The 24812-nt window shown below is 35.4% G+C and overlaps 1 long non-coding RNA gene across 2 annotated transcripts in view; it reads right to left on the bottom strand.

Moving 5' to 3' along the window:
• Positions 1-664: 664 nt before the first annotated feature.
• LOC112670765 (uncharacterized) overlaps positions 665-24812 on the bottom strand; it is a 92871-nt gene continuing 68723 nt past the window's right edge. For both annotated transcript variants that reach the window (XR_007401942.1, XR_003143193.3), the window contains 2 exons: positions 5005-5190; positions 665-4387 (listed from right to left, as the gene is read on the bottom strand). This is a non-coding gene — a long non-coding RNA (uncharacterized LOC112670765). The remainder of the gene's footprint in view (positions 4388-5004; positions 5191-24812) is intronic.

Raw genomic sequence — 24812 nt, 5'->3', positions numbered from 1 at the left:
CTGTGGCCAAGTTCAAAAAGGGTGTTGCCTGTGTTCTCCTCTAGGATTTTGATGGTTCTTGTCTCACATTTAGATCTTTCATCCATTTTGAGTTTATCTTTGTGAATGGTGTAAGAGAATGGTCTAGTTTCATTATTCTGCATGTGGATGCCCAATTTTCCCAGCACCATTTATTGAAGAGACTGTCTTTTTTTCCAGTGGATAGTCTTTCCTGCTTTGTCGAATATTAGTTGACCATAAAGTTGAGGGTCCATTTCTGGATTCTCTATTCTGTTCCATTGATCTATGTGTCTGTTTTTGTGCCAGTACCACACTTTAATCTGCTTTTTAAACTTGAAAATGTATCAAATGCTTTATCAATATTCAATACTAAATATTTGCAAAATGAGTTCAATAGTTAAGCATTTCTGCTTAATAGATATTTATAATTATTTCTTTTTAATAAGATAATTCCAATTTTATCTCTAATAAATCTTTAAAAATATTTATTAGTTCATTTAATATCTCCATAAATTATTCTAAACTTGATCAAATGGTAGAAACATTTTAAAAAGATGATAATTTTATGTTACAAAGAAATTATATTTATTATATATTTATATAAAAGAAAATATCAAGGGGAAAATGAAATGATAATAATAGTGAAAGATAAAAGCTGTTAACATTTGGCATATTTCCATTTTCCTTTATTACATGCATATTTTATACATACGGTTTGCATACTGCTTTCTTATTTTACATCATATTAGGACAGTTTTCCTAGTTATCTATTACTTAAAAATATGTTGTCAAAGCAAAAATAAGAAAAAAATCTAGAATTTACAATTATTAATTCCTTTAACTTGAGGTAACCATTTTTAATACTGTGGTATACATTTTCATTCAATTTGCACAGATTTAACAATAAAAATGAAAATGCTAGCATACTGTATTCAAGGACTTTCTTCTTCCATCTTATATACATATCAATACATACATATATATATCAATATAGATAGATAGATAGATAGATAGATAGATAGATAGATGTATGCTTTTGGATCAGAGGGCAGTTTTACTACATACTAATAGATTGGTTTCCCAAATTTCTGTGCAAGTATATATGCCCAAATATTCATAAAGCACCCCATCTTCCATTTTTGCCAACATTTAGTATTAAATTCCTTCCTACCACATTCCAATTCAGCCTATTTGGCCTGTGCAGAAATTAGATTACTCTGAGAATAAAAGTGAATTACCATAAGTGCAATCAGGTGGTGGTGACTCAAATTATAGCTGCAGTTCTAGATGTGGTTTCATTGCTTAAACAAGTCAGTACATCCCCTGACACCTCGTATGCAACTATTGATCAGGTCAAGGCTTTTTCGTTCTTGCTCTAATGATTTATAAAGACCATCTGAATTGAAAAGTCTTCATAGTCTTACCAAAGGCGTGTATAAACTCATCAGACTTACATCATAACATAGATCACAGGGAAAGAACTTGATCATCTTTTTCTTCCCTCACTTCTTCCATCATACTGGTCCAAAACATTGATGATAATTGGACCTGGTGAGCAAGAAGAAGCCACTACTCTATGTACTTTAGCAAGACACTAACAAACAAACAAACAAACAAACAAAAGACACTAGCAGGCCAGTGGGGGAAAATAAAATCCACAAACATTAGGGGAATTACATCTCAGTGATCATGGAACTTAAGAATAACAAATACAATATTAAAATAATAAAACTATGTAAAGGAAAAGAGTAGATCACCCACAAACAAAAGATTAATGTCTAATCTCTCAACAGCACCACTGAAGGCAAAAGGACAGAGGAGTAGTATATTTAAAATACTGAAAAAGAAGAACTTTATGTCCTTAGGCATATAAAGTCTTAGATATTTTGCCAGATATAAGGCCACAATGAGAACACTCTTGGAAGAAGCAATAAAAAAAATGATACAAATCAACATAATGAGTGTACAAGAAATAGGGTATATACTAGATGTGTGATAATACAACATTGTTGAAAACAGTATTGAAAGTTTATAGGAGTATAGTACACATCACTGCTCAACATAATATGTCTATCCTGGAGTCATTACAGCCTTTTAAAAAAATATTGTAATATTATAATGTGTTTTAATATCATGAATTGTAACACTCTACATCTTCTTGTTTTTCTTTTAAAATCTCATCAACTTTTCTTTTAAATGATAGGAAAACCGATATTTAATTTACCTCATACATACACACATTCTATGTGACTATGAGCTTAACAAGACATACAAGACAATAGTTTCTAGTCATTGCACAATAGGCAAGATCGAACTTGAAAGAAGGGAAACAAAGTGAGATAAACACTATAATCACTTAGGCTTTCTGCCTAGAAACACACATCTATCAAAACTAAGAGACATTGGAGCCAAAGCAGAGAAGCAGTCTTGCTAAGCTAATGAGGCAGAAGTTGGGCTTCTGGGCACTTAAAAGAAGTAGAGTTTTTAAGACAGAGTTTAAAAAAATGAGATCCAGGAGATACACAGATGTGAGACCTAGAAGTCATGGAGATTACTCTTGAGTCTTTAACCAAGGTCTAAGCTGTACACCTACAGAGAAAGATTTCAAAAAGCCTAATAGAAAAAGCTGCTTCAAAGTTAAGAGATGAAAAGAGAAGACACTGGAAGTTTTGCAGTGCTGGGATATATTGGAGTACTAGCTGTGTCAGAGTAAAGAAATCTCATTGAACCCTTCAGGCATTCAACTGGGACCCCAGAAAAGGAAAATACAGAAGTAAAGATCAAGTACTAGAAATAAGGCCACACCCTGAGATTAAAGATGAAATAGAAACAAAACAAAACATAAAGTTTAAACAAAACATAAAACTAAAAGTGACAGATTCAAGATCTAGTAAATTGACTGCCTGCCAGGACAAAATTCAATGTTTTTAAGAAGAAACTAGTATTATCAAGAATCCTTACAATCGATCATCCACAATGTTCACCTTATAATCTAAAATTATTGTACCCGCAAAGACCTAGAAAAATAAAAAACATAATTAGATAAAAAGTAGTCAATAGAAATCTTGAGATGATGTAGGTATTATAATCATCACATAAGGACTTTAAGATCACTATTATAAATATGATTAAGAATTTAAAGAAATATATTAATAGAATAAATGAACAGATGAAGTCTTTCAGAAGACAGACTATAAATATACAGAAATAGCAATATAAAGTTCCAGAGGTGAACAATACAATGTATGAAATAAAAAAATCTATATGGTTAGCTTACAAAGAGTTGGAATATAAAAGAATAAAAGGGTTAATGAAATTTAAGACAAATCAGTAAAAAATATCCCAACTAAAGAACAGAGAAAAAAACAAAAAAAGATTGAGGGGGGGAAAAACCTATCCTAGGTGAACAATAAGAAATCAATCGGTCTAAGAAATGTGATTCAAGTCACAGATAAAGAGGAGTGAGAATTGATACTTTCAAAAATGGTTGATTCAAATCAATAAAAAGGAAGTACAAGCAGTACTGTGTTTCTTCACTATCCCTGTGTTTTATCTTTGTCTCTATATCTCATTTTCTCTTATTAGTCAATGTTGATAGTATTTAGTATTCTTTTTTTTTTTTTTTTTTTTTTTTTGACACAGTAAGGGTATCCTTTAAAAGCTTCCCCCAGCCACTGAAGTTCTCTTCCCTTCTGCTTTAGAACTCTGCTCTCTTGCGTGGGGCCAAGACTGGAGGGGAGACCATGGACCATGCTTGGGAGGTCTGTGTGCACCCAGAAGAACACCAGGGCGGGAACAGCTGGGAATGCCAGTCAGGTGAAAGCCGAAAGGCCCTTGACCACCTCCTGCACAGGTCTCCCCTTCGGCTGCTGCGTAATCACCCGCTCACAGCTCATGCTGGCTAACCAGACCGGGACTCCTGAAAAGTTTCCAGTACTGCTTCTACACAAAAACATGTTGAGAGGAAAACAGGTTGGTATGCTGAGTTCTGTTTCTGCATTTCCAGTAGTAAGTGCTAATTCCACAAGCTCAGAGGAAGTGGTCCCTAACCCCTCCTTGGGGCCTGTGCTAGAAGCTCTGGATCAGACGTCTGTAATGGGGCATGGCTTCATGCTCCGGCAGATGAAGAGCAAACTCCAAGGCCACTAACACTGGGAATTGAAAGGCAATCAGTTCTCTTCTATTCAGCCAGAACTTCTCTTCCATTCTTCACCGTCCCTGCTCATTTTCATCCTGAGAATACAGATTCATTTTCTTGTAGTGAATTGGTGAGTCAACCTTTAACCATGGTCTCCAGTCTTGACCTTTTCATGGACCTTTCCTCGTTTTCAGAGATGCTACATGTTTGTCTTTATTTTCATATTTTGTTGGTCATTGCATTAACAGCCTGAAATAGAGATAGTGAAAATCCTGTAATCACACTGACACCAAACTAAGAAATCTTTGTATCTTTTACTTCAGGAGGCTTGTTCTTCCTCATTTAAAAGTAAGTAGAAACAGGGGTGCCTGAATGGCTCAGTGGTTGAGCATCTGCCTTTGGCTGAGGTTGTGATCCCAGGGTTCTGGGATCAAGTCCTGCATCAGGCTCCCCACGGTGAGCCTGCTTCTCCCTCTGCCTATGTCTCTGCCTCTCTGTGTCTCTCATGAATAAATAAACAAAATCTTAAAATAAAAAAGGAAGTAGAAACAATAAATCAATCAGGTTCACCAGCCAGTGGACAGTTCATTTGGCTGTGTGTTTGTGGCTGACAAAAGTAGATTTAGTTCCAAATCAGGACCCAATAATTGACCATATATTATGAAAAGAATACTATGGGACAAATGGAATTGGGGAATTCAATGTGGAAACTGTCTTGAAGTGTTCTGGGTGAGGGGATTAGCATGGACTCTGGAGACAGTTAATGGTGTGAGAATGCAGATATTCCTGTCTACTACTAATTATTTCTCTCCATAAGTGTGTATTGTAATTCATGTCTATTCTGGGGCATAATGAGTAAGGGGTACCTTTCTAAGTCTTCCCATCAAGATCTTTGATGGAGGGGATCCCTGGGTGGCGCAGCGGTTTGGCGCCTGCCTTTGGCCCAGGGCGCGATCCTGGAGACCCGGGATCGAATCCCACGTCGGGCTCCCAGTGCGTGGAGCCTGCTTCTCCCTCTGCCTGTGTCTCTGCCTCTCTCTCTCTCTGTGTGACTATCATAAATAAAAATAAAAAAAAAAAATTAAAAAAAAAAAAAAAGATCTTTGATGGAGCTCTAAGCTTTGCAGTCTATAAACTTTAGACATCTTTAGATATGCATTACTTTTTCCTCTAAGGTACATTTATGTACATTTCCTCTAAGGTACATTTCCTCTAAGGTAGACATTTATGACAGCTTTTAGTCATTTGTAATCAAATAGCCTTTTTAAATCCCTTAGGCTTTGAGTTTGTTTTCATTATTCTTTTACTAAGTATAATACATGCAGGAAAGTACATAAGCCACAAATATACAGCTCAATGAACTTTTATACACATATATATCAACAGCCTCCAGATCAAGATATTTACTATTACTAGTACTCTAGTACCCCCTCATGCCTTCTTCTAGGTACTATTCTTCACCTTGAAATCTAATATTATAGATCAGCTTTGTCTGTTTTTGAATTTTATGTAAATAGAAGCCTACAGTATATACTCCATCAAGTATAGCAATAGCTTCTTCTTCCCATTACTTTATAATATACTACATATATATAATACTTACATATAAGTATATATTATACATATATATTTGTTTATTCATTCTACATTTGATCCATTTCTCAGTTTTCAGACATAACAATGCTTCTATGAACACTCCTGCATATGTACTTTAACAATCGTACATAAGCATTTCTATTGAGTATATAATTATTGTATCAGAGAACACGTATACGATGAGCTTTAAAAGATGCTGTCAAACAGTTTTCTAAAGTGGTTTTACCATTTTCCATTTCCACCAGCTGTGCATGAGATTTAAGCTGCTCTAAATTCTCATCAACACCTGTTATTGTCAGTTATTTGCATCTTAGCCCTTCTGGTGGCTATGTAATACTATTATATTGTGGTCTTATTTTCTATTTCCTTGATGACTCACAAATGTACTCATATTTTCATGTGTCTTTTGGCTTCTTGGATATCCTCTTTTGCGAAGCACTTGTTCAAATGTGCCCATTTATTCAATTAAGTTATCTGTCTTTTATGAATTTATAGGAGCCCTTTATTCCATATGAGTCCTTTGTTAGAGGTATGTATTAAAAATATCTTCCATTCTGTCACTGCACTTTCTCTCTCTTAATGATGTCTTCTGATGAGCATATATACATAATCTTAACATGCAATGCACTTAATGGCAAAATACTGAAAGCTTTCCCCTCAAACTGGAAACATGACAAAGATGCTTAGTATCACCATATCTATTTAACAAATTGGAGTTTGTACCTAGTCTAAAAAGGTAATCATCAATTTAATCATCAATTAAATGTAATCTACAGATTGCACTACAAACACTCCAACTGGAAATGTAATTTTAAATTTTTATTAAAATGAAAAGGACCAAAAATAATCAAGGTAATGTTAAGAACAAACGTGAAGGTTGCTAAACTTGAACTTCTCTAGTATAGCAGACTTATTTCACTGTTGTATTTATTTTATCAGTGTGTTCCATTTAGGTGAGATAAATTGCTGCATTGTCTAATGTCCTCTGGTTGCTTGAACTGAGTGGTCCTGCACTTTGTTACGACAGATCTCTGTAGAATTACTTATCAGAGAGTAGTGCACATCATGATTATGGTGGGGGACCAAGCCCTCAGGAAACTAGATATATCTTGAGCTTTGTCTTTAGTGAGTTTTCCTTTTGCTTTTTTGCTCTTATAATCTCTAAGCTTCTTGCCTTTCCTTTAGCCTTTTATCTTAAACTTTTAACTCACCCTTTAATATTTTTAATTCCATTGGCTGCTAACCCTTTTTTCTTCTCTTTAAAACCCAGCTACTTTGTAGCGTGATTATTTTCAGCCTAAAGTTGGGGAACGAGAAGTTTGCTTCCCTGTGGGCTATTCTTTCAGTTATTCCCACCAAACTCATTTGTGAACAGAACCATGTGGAGCTGAATGGTAAACAGTTTAATTGAGAGGTCTTATGCTCATTAAGGTGTAAAAATGGAGTGGTTTATTTTTTAATATCTGCAGACTACTATTCTCTATTTAACCTCCTCCCTGATAAGTAATGAGAATTCTAATCATTCCTGTATTTCTCTGGTCAATATTCAATCAGTCAATATAAAGTATTAGCAATATCATAGATGTTCCAATTCCTTTTCTTAATTCCTTTAGTTCACAGATAAGGAAGCTTGGGCTAAGAAATTTGCCCAAGACCACACAGCTAGTAAATGACATGGTTTGAACCTTAGCAATCTGGCTTTAGAACCAATAACTCTTATAAAAAGCCTATTGAGTGGAAAAAATTACTTATGCAAGATAGCTCTGAATCTACTCAGTACATCCATTCTTCATCAGGGACTCTTACCCAACATACATGGAGAGACCTAATAAATTCTTTAAAAAATCTGAAGGCAAATTTGGGGTATACACAGTCAAGTTTTGATACTTGCAATGGTCATATTTCATAATGTCATTGAGAATGTGGAATTAGTGAACACTAATTCATTGCTCCTAAGGAAAATGAAGAATTTCTTTCCTTGGGGAAACAGATATATTTCTGCAAGCCTGTGGTCCCAATATTTTGTCAACTGATTAATACATAACCTTGCTTTATGTGTTTCTGTTTAAAGCCACTTTATTTAATATTTATTGTTAATTCATTAACATTGAACTAACGGCCAACATCACTATAACTCATGCCTGTCTTAAGTATATCTAACACACATTTCCTCCATAAGGAATATTACAGCCTTCTCATGGTCAGAAAAGCACTTCACCACTATGCTTGGGGCCATTTTAAACAGTGGAATCACAACAACAACAACAACAAAAAACAACAACAAAAAAAGTTAAAAACGTGGCATGTGAAACTGTAATATTTTATCATATGAAACCTGAAACAAGAAAAGCTGTCTGATTAACCTCAGCTGAGAATGTGCACATCCGGCAACTCGAGTTTTTCATTACTTGCACAGGCTCATGCCTGAAAATGACCAGGAAAGGACTTCAAGTATTGACTCTGAGGTCACAAATTCTTTCACTGAGTAAGCAAATTCATAAATTTGTAATTTGTGAATAATAATGTTAATTAATATATGTTATTTTCTAGGAAGAAGATGCTTAATTACCATATCCTCAAAAAAAAAGTATATGACCGCTTAGAATAACCAAAGTAAGAACCAAGACCCAGAATAATTCAAAGTTTATCTCTGACTCAAACACCAACAAATTGAGACTATCAACAATGAACAAATATCATATATGCCCATTGTATCACTGCTTCTACTGCATTCTGGTGGACATCATGGCTTCACACTGAGGCCTGAGGTACCATCTTAGTATATATGCTCTGAAACTCATTAAAAAAAAAAAAAAAAGAAAGAAAGAAACTCCAAATTACCTAGTGACCAAATGACCCAGTATATTGTTACTAATTGGGCCTAAACTTTGATCAACAGAACATATGCTTTCACTGCAATGATAATGATAAGAGAAGATGTTATTCGCAATGTTGTACATCAAATCTTTGAAAGTAAACATGTAGGAAATTTTCCTGTGATGTCAGGAAAGAGACAAGTATTTTTATCTGAAGCACCTGGCTTGTTTTCATTTCAGGAGCTGTAAATCCTGTCATGATTTTGTTTCCCTGTTTAATGTTCACTGCTAGAAACCGTAGCCAAATTTATAGCCCAATATCAGCGTATGTACATATGTATATTACCCTTTTAATTTTATCTTTCCAAACAGTATTTAACTCATGTTCCAATTTTCTCTTCTTTCCATTTTTAAACTTTATTCCACTGCATCTTAAATCATTTCTTAAATAAGTATATATAAATAATAAATTCTGCATATATAATTTTTTATTTACAATCTTTTAAAAAATTCAGATACGAGAAGCACTAGTATAAATGTAAATGCAGGTAACTTCTGCCCAAATAAAAAGACAAGAGATATTTTCTCCCAAAAGTCCTTTCTATACCCCATCACAGCTCCTCTCAAATTGCAGTCTCTCAGCCAGCAACACCAGTATAAACCAGGAACTGGTTAGAAATGCTAATTCTTAGGCATCACTCCAGACCTTCTATATTAGAAACTCTGAGAGTAGGGCCCAGCAACCTGGAATACAACAAGTGCTCCAGATGATTGGGATGCACATTCTACAACTGCTCTATAGGAAAATATATGTCACATGGGTTTCACTTATGCTCTCTTTTTGCCATAAAGATAGGCTCATAACCTAACTGTTCTCAAATACAAATGTATCAGAATCCTCATGAGGGGTTAAGACCAACTTATTTGTATTGTTTATATCTCCCTACATATTCTGGTAGGCAGTCAAAGCTGACAACCACCACTCTAAAGACAGGTTCAGTCATGAAATCGGTTGATTATTTCTGGTATCTTGGAGCGCTTCAGGCTAAATCTTCCTCCAAGAAATTCAAACCAGTATGTTGTCACAGTGTCATTTTGAGAAATTAGTAAACTAGGGTGCTTGGGTGGCTCAGTCAGTTAAGGGTCAGACTCTTGGTTTCGGTTCAGATCATGATCTCAGGGTCATGAAAGGGAGCCCTGTATCAAGCTTCACTTGGAGTCTACTTAAGATTCTTTCCCATACTTCTCCTTCTCCCTGCTCATGTGTGGGTGCTCTCTCTCTCTCTCTCAAATAAATATTTTTATGAGAAATTAGTAAACTGGGTTCCTGTTTTAACTGTGTACACCAAAATAAATATCAGATAAGTCTGGGATTTAAGTGTTTAAAATATCAAGTCTATAAAAATACTAGAAGAAAATATAGATAAAATTCTGCAAAATCTTAAGGTGAAAAAGACCTTAGAATAACCATGACCAGAAGCAAGAGCAAGAGAACAAATTTCTCTACATAAAAATTGGTGCAAGATGACATTATTAAATTCAAGTATGTATATTATTTCCCATACTTCCTTTACACTACAGTGTTATTCTAAGCATCAGAACTAAACACAAGGTTTTCATTGACACAAAGAGGGAGGACAACCTTAGGGTAGTCAAAGAGAATTGTCAATTTCTCGGCCTTTCTATGGTCCAGTTTTAAGGCCAAAAAAATATGGAGAACAAAAAAATCAATTTTCGTTTTTCCAAAATGACATAAAAATTCTCTCAAGGGTAGGAGAAAGAAGACTAACACCTAGAGTAGAAAAGACCTATATCTTACTTCCTATCTGGAACTCTGAGTGGGAGAGTTCTTCACAGGAGTCCTTGTTGGCATTATCACAGTACAACGGGAGCAACTGGGATTGCTGTATTAAGAAGTTAAGGCAATACCACCAACTTTCTGTAGCCCCAGAGAGCAAAAGAAGAGAGGATGAAAGTACCCTGAAAATGAATACACAGCTGTAAGTTTCTAGAGTGATCTAGGGGACCCGAAGAGGTATCACAGCTGTAAACAAGAGGAAACACCAGCAGATGGCAGCATGGACTATACTGTACAACTGGGGACCAGAGCCATTTTAGTGAGGCCAACCATCAGTGGGTGTTAATAGCCATCCCAACAAATGAAAACATGAACAGAACCCAGCTGAGGAACTAATCACATTCCCCCAACACCATGATACTCTACAAGACCCCCAGAACTTATATGCCTCTTTGGGTACAAATAGGTAGGGGTGTGAAGGAAGTCCTAGTTTAAACGTGAAATGACTAGATTTATAAAATTCATCTCTTATTACGTGGAGAAGAAGGGAAAGCAGGGTTGCTGGATATATAAGTGAAGAGAAATAGATTCAGAAACAAAGGAAAATATAATTATATTTTGCACACATGAGTATAGCTTAAGAAAATGATAACATATACATTTTTGTATAGCAAAAGAAAATTTGTAAACAAAGTCAAAAGAGAAATGATCAAGTGAGAGCAAATAAGCAACATATTTGCCAAACAAGGAGCTAATTTCCTTGATATATAAAGATCTCTTAGTACCAAAAAAAGTTTATTTTTTATTAAACAAGGAGAACTATACAATAATAAATGTGCAATTCATTCACCTGAAATGTGCCCCCATCACTGGAATTTTACGATGGGATAAAGAGAAAATAAAGTGGTCAAAAATTCAGCCTTGTACAAAGAAAAACTCATAACTAATTGACATATTCATTTTTGAAAATGGGTTTACTGGAAAATTTGAATCTATAATATATTAGCTAAAACCTAGATAATAAACTGTTCTGGCTTTTACCATATTCCAATGTCATGGAATCTACATATCGACTGTCCTTTCTTTATACAGGCCCCCAGAAACTCTGCATCTCATGGTTTTAGGAATATCCTCTCTAGTAAGGCTGACTACAAAGCCAGACCCATTCTAACTAGCTCTCCTTCACCTATTGCCCCATGAATAAACAGTTTTGGCTAATCCTATTTTAAACAGTCTCCTTTAAATTTTGAGAAGCAGACAAAACTAACATGAAAAGAGAGCTGTCAAAGCTACTACTCCATATTCCAGGCTTTAAGACATTATTTCTAAATGGCTTCACAGAAGCCTAGATATTTTCAATTTATGATAACTAGTAGGTATTTTAAAAAAAAAATTTAGTACATGTGATGGCTTTCTTATGTACAGTAAACTTAGAAATTATAGAAAGGTAGAAGAAAGAAAAAGTATCACTTGTAGATACAAAAATTATAACATTTTGCTGCATTTTCTCTACAGAACCTCATTTTTTTTTGAAAAAAAAGTCTGCTTCTCATTTTTATAATTTACATTTTTATATCACAACAAAGATCTTTCCTGAGAACTTTAAACTTTTCTTATGTATCTTTTTTAGTGATGCAGAATGGATAATTTACTTGAATATTCTTCACTGTTATGACAGGTTATTTCTACTTCTGACTTACTAGAAGTACTGTGGAAATTGGTACTTTTTTACACAGATTTGGCTATGTTTTTTGTGGAACTAAAAGTTTTTTGGGAGAGTTACCCAACAGAAGAACTATTAGATGAGAAGCACATACCTTTTTTTTTTTTTTTTTTTTAAGTAGGCTCCACACCCAGCATGGAACCCAACACAGGGCTTGAACTCATAACTCTGAAATCAAGATCAGAGCTGAGCTCAAGAGTCAGATGCTTAACCAATTGAGCCACCCAGCCACCTCAGAAGCACGTACATTCTTAAAGCTCTTGATTTATTTTGCAAAACTTTCTTTCTTCAAGCGTTCAACTTACCTGTCAATGAAAATGCACAGGAATGTTGGCAATTTCGTGTCACTCTCAATCACACCGGGTATTTCCTTTTGTCTTAATGTCTTGGTAAATTAAATGGTATCTTGTTTTTATTTAATTTTAATTGATATATTTTTCTTGAATTTGCTTGTCATTTGTATGAAATATTTGCAACCTCACATTTTCCCCCAAATGTGACCCTATGCTCAGCCAAACTTATTCAACTAAATATTTATAAGTATGTATTATGTGTCAGGCATTATGATATACATTGGGAACACATTAATGAAACTGATTTGTAGTTCTCTCAGCATGACACTTTTGCTTGTTCTAGGCCTTTGCACTTGCTATTGTTGCTACCTGGAATGTTCTTTCTTCTCTGGATAACTCCTACTTGCTGTTGGGTCTCAGCTTAAATGTATGTAGTTAGAAATTCAGTGTATGTTTGTTCTCTATGTCTGCCCATCCTTTTCATGTCATACATATTACCACTTTGAGTTAGAATTTCACATTTACGCTTGTCTCTTCCACTAGATTGAAAGCTCCTTGAGAACAATATTTTATGCTTATATTTGCATTTACACTATCTAAAAATGTTGGATACATAGTAATAAACTAATGAACAGATATATTTTAATGTTGAATGAATTACTACTCATGCAATTTGTTCATTTAAACTACTAATGTCTTTGCCTGTATGTGTGTGTGCTTCTAAGTTCATTTTCCCTTCTACTTAATTTTTGGGGAAGTATTAATTTTATATATATGGGTGGAATCTATCAGTATATCTCTTTTTGATTTGCTTAACAAATTTTAATTATAAATTCAACATATGTTTTTGTTAAAAAATTCAATTGGCACAGAAAAACCCAAAGTACAATGCGGACATTCTCTCACCCTCCCTCCATATGATCATTATGAAGCTCGTTGTGAATTTTTCCAAATATTTTCTGCATATATACAAAAATGTTATATGTGTTCCTTGTTTCTTTAAATAAATGAGATAGGGCAGCCCAGGGGGCTCAGCGGTTTAGTGCCGCCTTCAGCCCAGGGCATGATCTTGGAGACCCGGGATTGAGTCCCATGTCAGGCTCCCTGCATGGGGCCGGCTTCTCGCTCTGCCTGTGTCTCTGCCTCTGTCTCTCTCTGTGTCTCTCATGAATAAATAAATAAATAATTTTTAAAAATAAGATAGTACAATGAATATAGTGTTCTGAAACTTGCTTTTTGTTCCTTAATCTTACTCATGTATATTTAGGAATTCTATGTTTTGGTCATGGTAACACATTTGTACTCATTATTTAAAATAATTGAATACTATTGTAATAAACCTACCACAATTTATCTGGTTATCCATCAGACATTTACCAGGTATACATTTTTTCTCATTAACGCATGTTACTAAAAAAAGAATTACCCTTTCCTTACCTATATTAATTTATTATTCTATTTTTATCTTATCAAAAAACCATAACTCTGTTATGGATTTAAGATAGTCCTATTTTTGCCTAATATCCTAGCGACTGTCAGCATCTTCAAAGACTATTATGTCTTCTCTCCTCCGCATCTTTAATTTTTCCCTCTCTATTGGATCATTCCCATGAACACAAAAAACATGCTACAATAATTCCTTTCTTGAGAAAAAAAAGATATAAAATCTCCACCACCCCTGGTTGCTCCTTTTTATTGCGAATATACTCAACTACAGTTGTTTATGGTCATTTTCTAACTCTCATTCTCTCTTAACCTACTGTGATAAGATGCTCTTTCATACCACTGCACTAACCCTACATTGGTCAAAGCCACCACCCATCACCTCTATATTATCAAATCTAATTTGCTGTAAGCATTTACTGAATAAATTTAAAAATATTATTTTTTGCTATAAACATTGAGGTGCATGTGTCCCTCTGAATCAGTGTTTTTGTATCCTTTGGGTGAATACGTAGGTGCAATTGCTGGGTCATAGGATAATTCTATTTTTAACTTTTTTGAAGAACTTCCATACTGTTTTCCAAAGTTGCTGCACCAGTTTGCACACCCACCAACAGTTCAAAAGTGTTCCCCATTCTCTGTATCCAGCCAATACCCGTTGTTTTCTGTGTTGTTAATTTTAGCCATTCTGATAGGTATAAGGTGATATCTCATTGTACTTTTGTGTTTCCCTGATGATGAGTGATATTGAGTATCTCTTTACGTGTCTGTTAGCCATCTGTGTATCTTCTTCAGAAAAATGTCTATTTATGTCTTCTGCCCATTTCTTAACTGGATTATTTGTTTTGGGGGTGTTGAGTTTGATAAGTTCTTTATAGATTTTGGATACTGTTTATCAGATATGTCATTTGCAAATATCTTCTCTCATTCCAAAGGTTGCTTTTTAGTTATTGATTGTTTCCTTTTCTGTGCAGAAGCTTTTTATTTTGAAATCCCAATAGTTCATTTGCTTTTGTTTCCTTGCCTTTGAAGATATGTCTAGTAAGAAGTTGCTAAGGCTGATGTCAAAGAGGTTGCTGTCTGTGTTCTCCCCCAGGATTCTGATGATTTCCTGTCTCACATTTAGGTCTTTCATCCATTTTGAATTCACTTTTGTATGTGGTGTAAGAAAGCGGTCCAGTTTCATTCTTTTGCATGTTGCTGTCCAGTTTTCCCAACATCATTTGAAAAGACTTTTTTCCATTGGATATTCTTTCCTGTTTTGTCGAAGATTAATTGACCATCTAATTGTGGGTTTACTTTTAGATTTTATATTCTATTATACTAACTTTTTATTCTTTCAGAGTACCTTTAGAAACATTTTGTCAACATGGAAACTATTCATTGGAATTCTCATCGATTTGGGAATGACTGATGTCTTACAGCTATTTACTCTTCCTAGTATAAGCATTGTTTTTTTAATTAAAAACCATTTAGGTAAAGGGGCACCTGGACGGCTCAGTCAGTTGAGCATCTGCCTTTGGCTCAGGTCATGATCTTGGGGTTCTGGAACTGAGCCCCACATTGGGCTCCTTGCTCAGCAGGAAGTTTTCTTCTCACTCTGCCTCCACCACTCTTTCTCTCTCTCTCACACTCTCTTTCTTTTTTTTTTTTTTTCTCTCTTTCAAATAAATAAATAAAATTGTCAAAAAACCCCACAAAACATACCGGTAGAGTGTTACAGTTTTCTTCATGTGATCTTCACATAATTTTCTAATGTTAAGGTTATTCTTCTACAGTTTTCCATTCAGATTGAAAATGATACTTCCACATTATATATTTCTTGCTTATTGTTGTATGTATGTATTTATTTACAGTGGTAAAATGTAGAAAGGCTAACGATCCTGCACTTTTAGAAAGATTTTGTTTTGTTATTTTCATACCCTCAGCTAAAGTTAACCAAAGAAAATACAACTCAGTCGTGAAACATATCTTTCACAGACTAAGCCTATTTAAAAATCAACTTTCTGATAACAAAATAATAACAACAACAGTAACCACTCCAATTTAGCAAATGTGACAAAGCATAAGAATTCCATTTTGGAGCTTTATATTTTTTTAATTTTAAGATGCTATATAATTAAACAAGGTTGGACATTAAAAAGTTCATATTCATAGTCTCAATGACTATTTTCTGGATTACCTGAAAATGCTGAGAGAACTACAAATCAGTTTCATTAATGTGTTCCCAATGTATATCATAATGCCTGACACATAATACATACTTATAAATATTTAGTTGAATAAGTTTGGCTGAGCATAGGGTCACATTTGGGGGAAAATGTGAGGTTGCAAATATTTCATACAAATGGAGTCTTTCTCCATTTTCCCCTCCTCTCTTTCTCTACCCAAAACTGGTTACCCTCTCTTCTAACCATTCTGCAGCCTGAATCACTCTTCATGATTCCAAACTAAAGCCACTGGACATGGGGATAAGTATGCTAGAGGTATTAACTGGTGATTAGGAATTGTGGAAAAACAGTATATGCTTTTTGGTTAGGTACAGCTTCTCTCTGACTCTTTTTCAGTGAAAGGATAATCTAGATTTGATTGTTGTTACTAAGTATGTCCTTTCCTATGATAAATGCTATTTACATGAAAAAACATATCTTTACACCTGTTTTCCAACAAGTAAATAAATGATAACTTCCACAATAATGTAGAAATAAGGGGCCAGCACAGCTCTCAGCAACAATGCCAACTTAACCCAATGGTATTCATTAAGACACAGGAGTTTAAGCCACAGTATTAGTTAAAATCTTGTGACAATTTAATAAAAACTACCAAATGAAATACATTAAATAACCATGCATTAAATATCTCTTAATCTCAGTTCAACTTCACTGAATGAACCAGTTTAGTCCCCTTTAAGAAGACAAAGTAGCAAAAATTCAATGTGCTAGGTAAATCAGTTACTATATGCCTTTCATTCATGACTGGCACATCTCACATCACCACAATGAAATTCTTTTTGGCTTCTGAGTCTGTGTTTCAGTCCCATTAAACTGATGGCTTAAACAGAATTGAAGACAGGGGAAAGAAACCTCTGAAGTTAATGAACCATTGGTGTATCCCTCTGTGGAAGTGATCACACTCCTCACCATACTGGATTCCAGTTTCCCAAAGGCCAGTATCAACAATGAAAAGAAGAATGCCTTAGGAATCTAGCAATATGTACCAAGGCCTACAAATGGTGAAAATTACCTTTATAGTACTCCATTGTAGTATTATTTATAATTCCCTTTGTCAGTTAATAAAAATCATTCATCACCCCCCCAAAAAAATTTACTATACATTTTAAATTATCTAAAAGAGTATGTTGTGCGTGTGTGTGTGTGTGTCTATATGTGTATAGGGAGGGGTAATTTGAAGGAAAGTCCTGTGAGATGTCATCAATCGTTAATTTATTTTTAAACATTATTAAGATATATTTAAACCTCAAGATACAGTAGATTCCTCAATCTGATATTCCATCCTATGCATGCTGCCTCTACAGGGAGATTTTCCTTATAATTACCTCAAATGTAAAGAAAGAAAACCCCCAGAGGAAGGGTTGAAATTATAGAAGTCAAATTATGCTCTGCACTGTCTTCCCCACATAAAGAAGCAATTATAGACTGAATTGTGCCCCCCATTCATATATTGAAACCCTAACCCCTTCCCCCATATGACTGTATTTGGAGATAGGGTCTTTATAGAGTGGTAATTAAGGCTAAATGAAGTTATGAAGGCAGGACTCTAGTCCAAATGAATAACTGTCTTTATGAGAAGAGGAAGAGACACCAGAGATGGTTCTCCCTCTCTTTTGCTCTCGCTCTTGCGGTCTTTCTGTCTTTTTCTTTCTCCATATGAGTACAGGGAAGGCCATGGAAGCACACAGCAAGAAAGCAGCTGTCTACAAGCCAGGAAGAGGGATCTCACCAGAAACCAAACTTACTGGCACCTTGATCATGGATTTCTAGCCTCCCAGCTGCTACAAAGTAAATATCTGCTGTTTAAGCTGCCCAGTTTGTGATGTTTTTATGGCAGCTTGAGCTAACTAATACAGAAGCTTCATCATCTTTTAACTGTTCTCTTGCAGCCTCTGAACTTTACCTGCAGCATCCTACCATCATCCAAAGAACTGAGAGATTTAGATACTGTTGGTGTTTTTGTCTGTGATGCACTTGTAAATGTGTTTTATTGATTTCTATAACATGTAGCTTATTATTTTCTGCTAGACATTCAAACACACCTAGTTTTGGATCCATGTCTTCTGGTTTTGCCTCTGGTCATGCTGCTTCCATTGTTACCAGAAGTGTCAGGAGGAGCAGATGCAAGTTGGACTGTAAAGGTGTGTTTACTTATCTCATTCGGATTGTAATTGGAAGGCTTTAATATCACAGATTTACCAAACTCCCCTTCTGTATCAATATGGTGCCAGGTTCTTCACTTAAAAACACACATTTGGGCTGTAAGACTGCTGAGTTTTAAGGTGATGGTGACAACTCTGATGAAGGGCCCTTGTAATCTGAGCTTGTGCTGTGCCTGAATGCTCAGGACGTACTCCATTTTCACCACATTCATCCATAGCAAGAGCATCACTGGCTGAGAGACCCCTAAGAGACCACCTTTAATAATAATAATAATAATAATAATAATAATAATAATAATAATAATGCTTCTGCCTGTCTTGGTGGGCCATTTATGGGGTAAGGAGAGAGATCTGTGTTTCCTCTTGCATCACAGTACATTTTATTTAAGGTTCTTATAAATCCTTATGGTTTTTAAGTTCATCCTTTTCTGTGTTTCTCAGTATATAATTATACCATCTGCAAATAAAGATAATTTTGCATTTTCTCTCCAATAATTATACCTCTTATTTTGGTGCTATATCTTATGGCTTTGATTAGTGCTTCCAGAACAATTAGATAACAATGATAATAACAGGCATTTTTATTTTCCACCTGATTTTAATTGGAGACTATTAAGAATGAAGTCAGCCATTGATTTGAGATGTTATAGAAACAACATATGTTATTGAAATTTCATATGTGAGTTTGGAAAGATTTTAAAATAAAATGAGTATAAATTTTTCCAGAATTTTTCAAATTTTATTGAGATTGCCAAATTATTTTTTTCTTTTCTGGCCTATTGGTAGGAAGTAGTATACTAATTGTTTTCCTAATATCGAACTAACTTTGTATAATGCACATGATTTTGAGTCAAAGTGAATAAACCAGACCACCCTCTGAGGAATGTTTAATCACTAAACATGTTGTACACATTTCTGTCCTATAAAAGATTCATATTCAACTGTGATCCCAATCAGCAACTTTCTCTTCCCACTAAAGGGAACAAATTATAACCCTTTCCACTGCTGCAGTAAACAGCAAACAGATTGCTGATTATACAGAAAGAGAAAAAAACACATAGGACAGAGCATGCAGATTAGAAAGAAGCCATTCCCTCCTTAACAGTAAGTAAATAGCAAGCATTTTGCAAAGCGCATTAAAGGGAGCAGACTGGGATAGAAATCAATTAATAAAGACTTGTTAACTGAAAGCAAACTCTGAGCAATTATATTATCAAGCAAATAGAATGATCTGTAAATAGTAGTAAGGACCGAGACAAAGAAACCACATGAGTTGGTGCCCTTCCCTTTTGTATCCACAGCCTTCTGAGCTTGTCTTTCTAATTCAGCAGTATATCTAGTATTGGAAAGGAAATAACAGAACAATAGGACTTATGAGCTGCTGTTATGGGAAGTAACTCAATGGCATTAAACAGGAAGTGCCTTGACACTGCAGGGCTGGGGGGAGAGGGGGGGAATTTTCTCTCCAGCTGAGACTCCAGCAAATAAATGACTATTCTTGCCCAGAGATCTATTTAACTTTTCCTGTATTAAAAGCATAACAGAGAAATTCTAGGCAGAAAGAACTGTCATCATGGTCAAAATGCAGAAGGCAGAGACATTGAATGGAAGGTGATCTATCTTGTAGTTACTGGCGGTTCCCACATGGGGCTGGTACCCTACAGACTGTATTAAAATGCCAATCCAATAAGAAACATGATAAAGATTTGGGAGGAAATATCCTATAGTGAAAAGATGGTGGGAGTTACCACCAAGGAGTTAAATCTTGCTCAAGATATTCACCATGTGGCCAGGAACAGTAACACAAATTCTAAGACTATTTTTCTTCAGCTGTAAAATGAAGATAATAATACACATCCTGAAAAGATATCAGAACTACATGAAATGTGTATGTATGGCACAGAGCCACACACAGTAAGTATTCAATGAGAGATGGCTTGTTATTTTATTATTATTGAAGAAAACTTGAGAAATATAACAGAGATTTAGAAATATATATCTGAGATAGAAATGAAGACCCTAACATAAAGAAGTAACATATTTATGACAGAACTCTGTTGGGGAAGAATGATGTGGAACACAAACAAAATATTTATAAAACTTGTGAAAAAAATCTCCATGTGCATGGGGCTAAGCTCTATCTAAGCTCTATTAGCACTTAGTCAAAATTAGCTCCTCAGGGGGGAGAATGGGAAATTTTTATCAAAATATACAATACATATATTTTATAGGTATTTGGATTTATGTTCAAGTTAAGGCACAATAATACAGGCACTGTTTAATTTTGAAGTATGGATTGACCATTCTCAATGAGTCCTCTTTTGGTCTTCTTAAGATTCCATATTAAGTAGCCACATACAGAGATAACTCCACAAGAGACTCCAGAAATTCTGGAGTTCGACTTGAGCAAATCAAGTAAGCAGCACCTCTTACAGAATCATGTTTTAATATTAGGTTAAAGGGTAGTATCCACAGTCTATAAAGAACACATCAAATTCAATACTGCTGGTAGGAATGCGAACTGGTACAGCTACTCTGGAAAACAGTATGGATGTTCCTCAAAAAGCTAAAAATAGAACTACCCTATGACCCAGCAATTGCACTACTAGGTATTTATCCAAAGAATAAAAAAAATGCGGATGCAAAGGGGCATATGCATCCCAATGTTTATAGCAGCACTATCAACAATAGCCAGATTATGGAAAGAACCAAAATGTCCATTGACTGATGAGTAGACAAAGAGATGTGGCATATATATATATACTTGTGATCAAGAAGAATGAAATCTTGCCATTTGCAACAATGTGGATAGAACTAGAGTGCATCATGCTAAGCAAAATATGTCAGTCAGAGAAAGACAAATGTATAATTTCACTCATGTGGAATTTAAGAAACAAAACATGAACATAGGGGAAGGGAAGGAAAAGGAAAATAAGGTAAAAACATAGAGGGAGGCAACTCATAAGAGACTCTTAAAGATAGAGGACAAACTGAGAGTTGCTGGAAATGAGGTGAGTGGGAGGATGAACTAAATGGGCGATGGGCATTAAGGACAACACTCGGGATGAGTACTGGATGTTGTCTGTGGGTGATGAATTACTGAATTCTGCTCCTGAAAACAGTCCTGAACTGTATGTTAACTAAGTTAAATTTAACTTAAAAAAAAATCATGTTTTAACAACACTTATTTTTGCCTGGCCAGATTATTCATCGTATCACTTATCACATTGTATTTCACATGTTTGTTTCAGTGCTTATGACTCTCATTTGACTTTGAGTTTCCTGAAAGGAGGGACAGTTTTATTTATCTTTGTGTTTCTTAGTACCATGTTTAGCATATAGAGTTGTCTCAAGGTAACCATAGGACTGAGAAACTTCTTAGAGGCCCTACTCCACACCATCAGAAACATGTTAAATTTTAGTAGTCAAGTTATGGCTCAGTTACTATATTTTTACCATAAAATTTTAAAGCTATTTGTTATTTCTTTTGAAATTTGGCGATAAGCCAAACACTTTGTGATTGGCTCTAATTTCTCCACAGTCTCAGTCTCATAATGCATTTTAGGAATTCTTACAAAATAAAAAAATTCTAAATCATGAATTGTTTTCAATAGTTATGAAATTTTAATGGACATGAACCTTAACAATTAATGAAATTGAAGCAATGTTAATTTTTGTAGACATTTAAACATTTATTATTTTAAATTTCTCAGGATTATTGTCTTTTTATATTTTAGAATCAATGCTTTAAGTTCTTAAATGTTGTCAATGGCCTTTGAAGAGCAAGAAGGCCTAAGTACTAGGCATATGGATTAACCAGCCCCAATGGCACACAGTAGATGGTCAATTAGTGTTTGTGGATTCAATGGGTAATTTGAGAATATGGGTATGCCATGGGGTATGAGTCAAAGCAGTAGCACCGTTTAAGATGCAGCTTTATTTTACTAGTGGCACCACTAAGCCATTTTACACATTGCAGTGGCTGGCTACATCAGTCAAAATGTTGGAAAGTTGAGAAAGAGGCATTCCCACTACTGGATGATTAAGTTGGCTGTCAGAAGAGGCCGGCAGCTAATGTCATGCCATATTCCTCAGCAGGCAATCTCAAAGCAGACAAGTGAAAGTCAACCTTAAGACTTTGGAGAGAAGTTGGGCCTCACAGACATTGGGAATACTCTGGTCAGGACTTACTGTTGATATTCATTAAGGGAGGGAGACTGGCAGGTGAGTTCACAAAAATAGATTCATCTTCTCTAGGGAAGCCTGCCTTGACAAACCTTCTTCCCCAGATTATGTGTGATGACTGCAATGAACGGATACTCATGAGCTCAGGGGGCATTTCATTCCTTGGATATATTGTGGAAAAAAGAAAACAACTTTAATTATAGTAGTCAAGAAAGAAATTTAAGAGAGCAGAGTGGTGGGATGGGACTCTAAGTTGAGATGGCTCATGTTTACTTAGTCATCACTCCATCCCCACCCCAGTGGCAATCATGTTACCTGCCCACACCTGGACCTCTAAATCTCAGTCGAGTCACTGTCTGCCAAGAAAACACCCATGACTTCATGGCTTCACTGTAATAATAGCTAAGTAGGTTGGGAAGAGAGTTGAGAGTTTGTTTTTTTTTTTTTTTTTTTTTTTTTTAAGATTTTTATTTATTTATTCATGAGAGGAGAGAGAGAGAGGCAGAGACACAGGCAGAAGGAGAAGCAGGCTCCATGCAGGGAGCCTGACATGGGACTTGATCCCGGGTCTCCAGGATCATGCCCTGGGCTGGAAGGCAAAGCTAAACCGCTGAGCCACCCAGGCCACCCAAGAGTTGAGAGTTTTAAAATCTTAGTATGGATGTATACTATTCCTAAAAACTTCTGAGATTTCCACATCAGGTTATTCTTTCAAGGCTGCTCCAGGGTAAGAATCTTAAATACTAGACTATGATAGACAGTTATTTACAACTAAAATGTACATTTGCCCTAATGATCCCCAAGCATACTTGAACCATAACTGGATATCTAACTTTGTATTTTCATCAATTATTCAAGTTTTTCCTGAAAATGTGTTGGGTTTCGAATTAACAGTCATGTGTTGGTATAACAGTTAACAGCTGTACAAAATGCATCTCTTTTAGCCATACTGCCTCCAGGAATTTGATGATCACATTCATGTTTGAATGCTCTCTCTTACAAAAGATTTTTGAAAGATAGACAAATGGCAAGTATCATGTTATAGCTGCTTTACTTAGAGAAAATGACCATGTGCTGGGGCAAAACTAACTAGCCCAAAGGTGCCAAAGCCTTAGAAAGGAAGGTTGGAAGCTAACACATAATGAGGATCTATTATCTGCTAACAAGTTTCTACACATACATCTCTTTTAGTAAGCACTGCTTCACAATTATGTTTATCAGATCCATAACTCTGACCACTTTCAAAGCAAAATCTTTTGTGAAAAACACAAAAAGGGCTCTAGCTGACTTTGGAGCATTTACTTACTCAATAACCTTTTGTGACTCCCTATCTCCCACTGGGTCAAGTTTACAATCTTGTTTGCTTTTCAAGGTCTTCATTGGCCTCCCCACCTATCCAGCCATATTTCCTCTTTCTTCCCACATATTCCCTCTGAGCAACATAGGTCAGTATTTTTACTGACCTGCAAACATATTATGTTCATTGCTACCTCCAAGCATCTTTCTTTCCTCTTCTGTCACCTATGCAAATGTCACCAATTCTTCAAGGATTCCTTCACAGTTCATTATTTATAGAGTTCAGTGACCAGAACTGCTACAGAGACTTTGTTAAACAAGATCTTAGCTATAACATGGCAAGCCACAAAGCATGAATTTAAAAACAATGATGTTATAATGAAGTTAGTGGATATTTCTTTATGGCAAAGGAAGCTCTGAGGTTTTATCTCTTTAGAATAATGCAAAGTGCAAAGCTAATTCTGGACTGCAACTTCAAACTCTTAAATCCCTTGGAATACAAGAGGTGGCATTTTTTTCATGGGACCTTAGTTCAGTAATGCAGTTTTTAATCCTCCGCTTAACTACTAGAACATAAGCTTCACGATTTTCATTTTTAAAGTTATCAGGTTCTTTTTTATTTATTTATTTATTTATTTATTTATTTATTTATGATAGTCACAGAGAGAGAGAGAGAGAGAGAGAGGCAGAGACACAGGCAGAGGGAGAAGCAGGCTCCATGCACCGGGAGTCTGATGTGGGATTCGATCCCGGGTCTCCAGGATCGCGCCCTGGGCCAAAGGCAGGCGCCAAACCGCTGCGCCACCCAGGGATCCCAAGTTATCAGGTTCTAAAGTACATTCCATAGTATTTGAATCTGTAGTGCTACCATTCCATAATAAAGTACTGGACTTGAGGGACAAGTAAAATGCCCACCTTCCTTTTCTTTTCATGAAGGGAGACTGATCTATAATTCAAAATGAAACTCATGGAGACTAATCATAATAGCTCATATTTTCATTATAGGCAGTACAAGAAGCATTCCTATCAAAGTCATACAACTTTCTAGTTTTCTTTTTTTTTAAGATTTTATTTATTTATTCATGAGAGATACAGAGAGAGAGAGGCAGGCAGAGACATAGGCAGAGGGAG

This window comes from Canis lupus, chromosome 14 (assembly GCF_003254725.2).
Source record: "Canis lupus dingo isolate Sandy chromosome 14, ASM325472v2, whole genome shotgun sequence".
Taxonomy (NCBI): Eukaryota; Metazoa; Chordata; class Mammalia; order Carnivora; family Canidae; genus Canis; species Canis lupus.
This window is presented reverse-complemented; position numbering and strand designations above follow the sequence as displayed.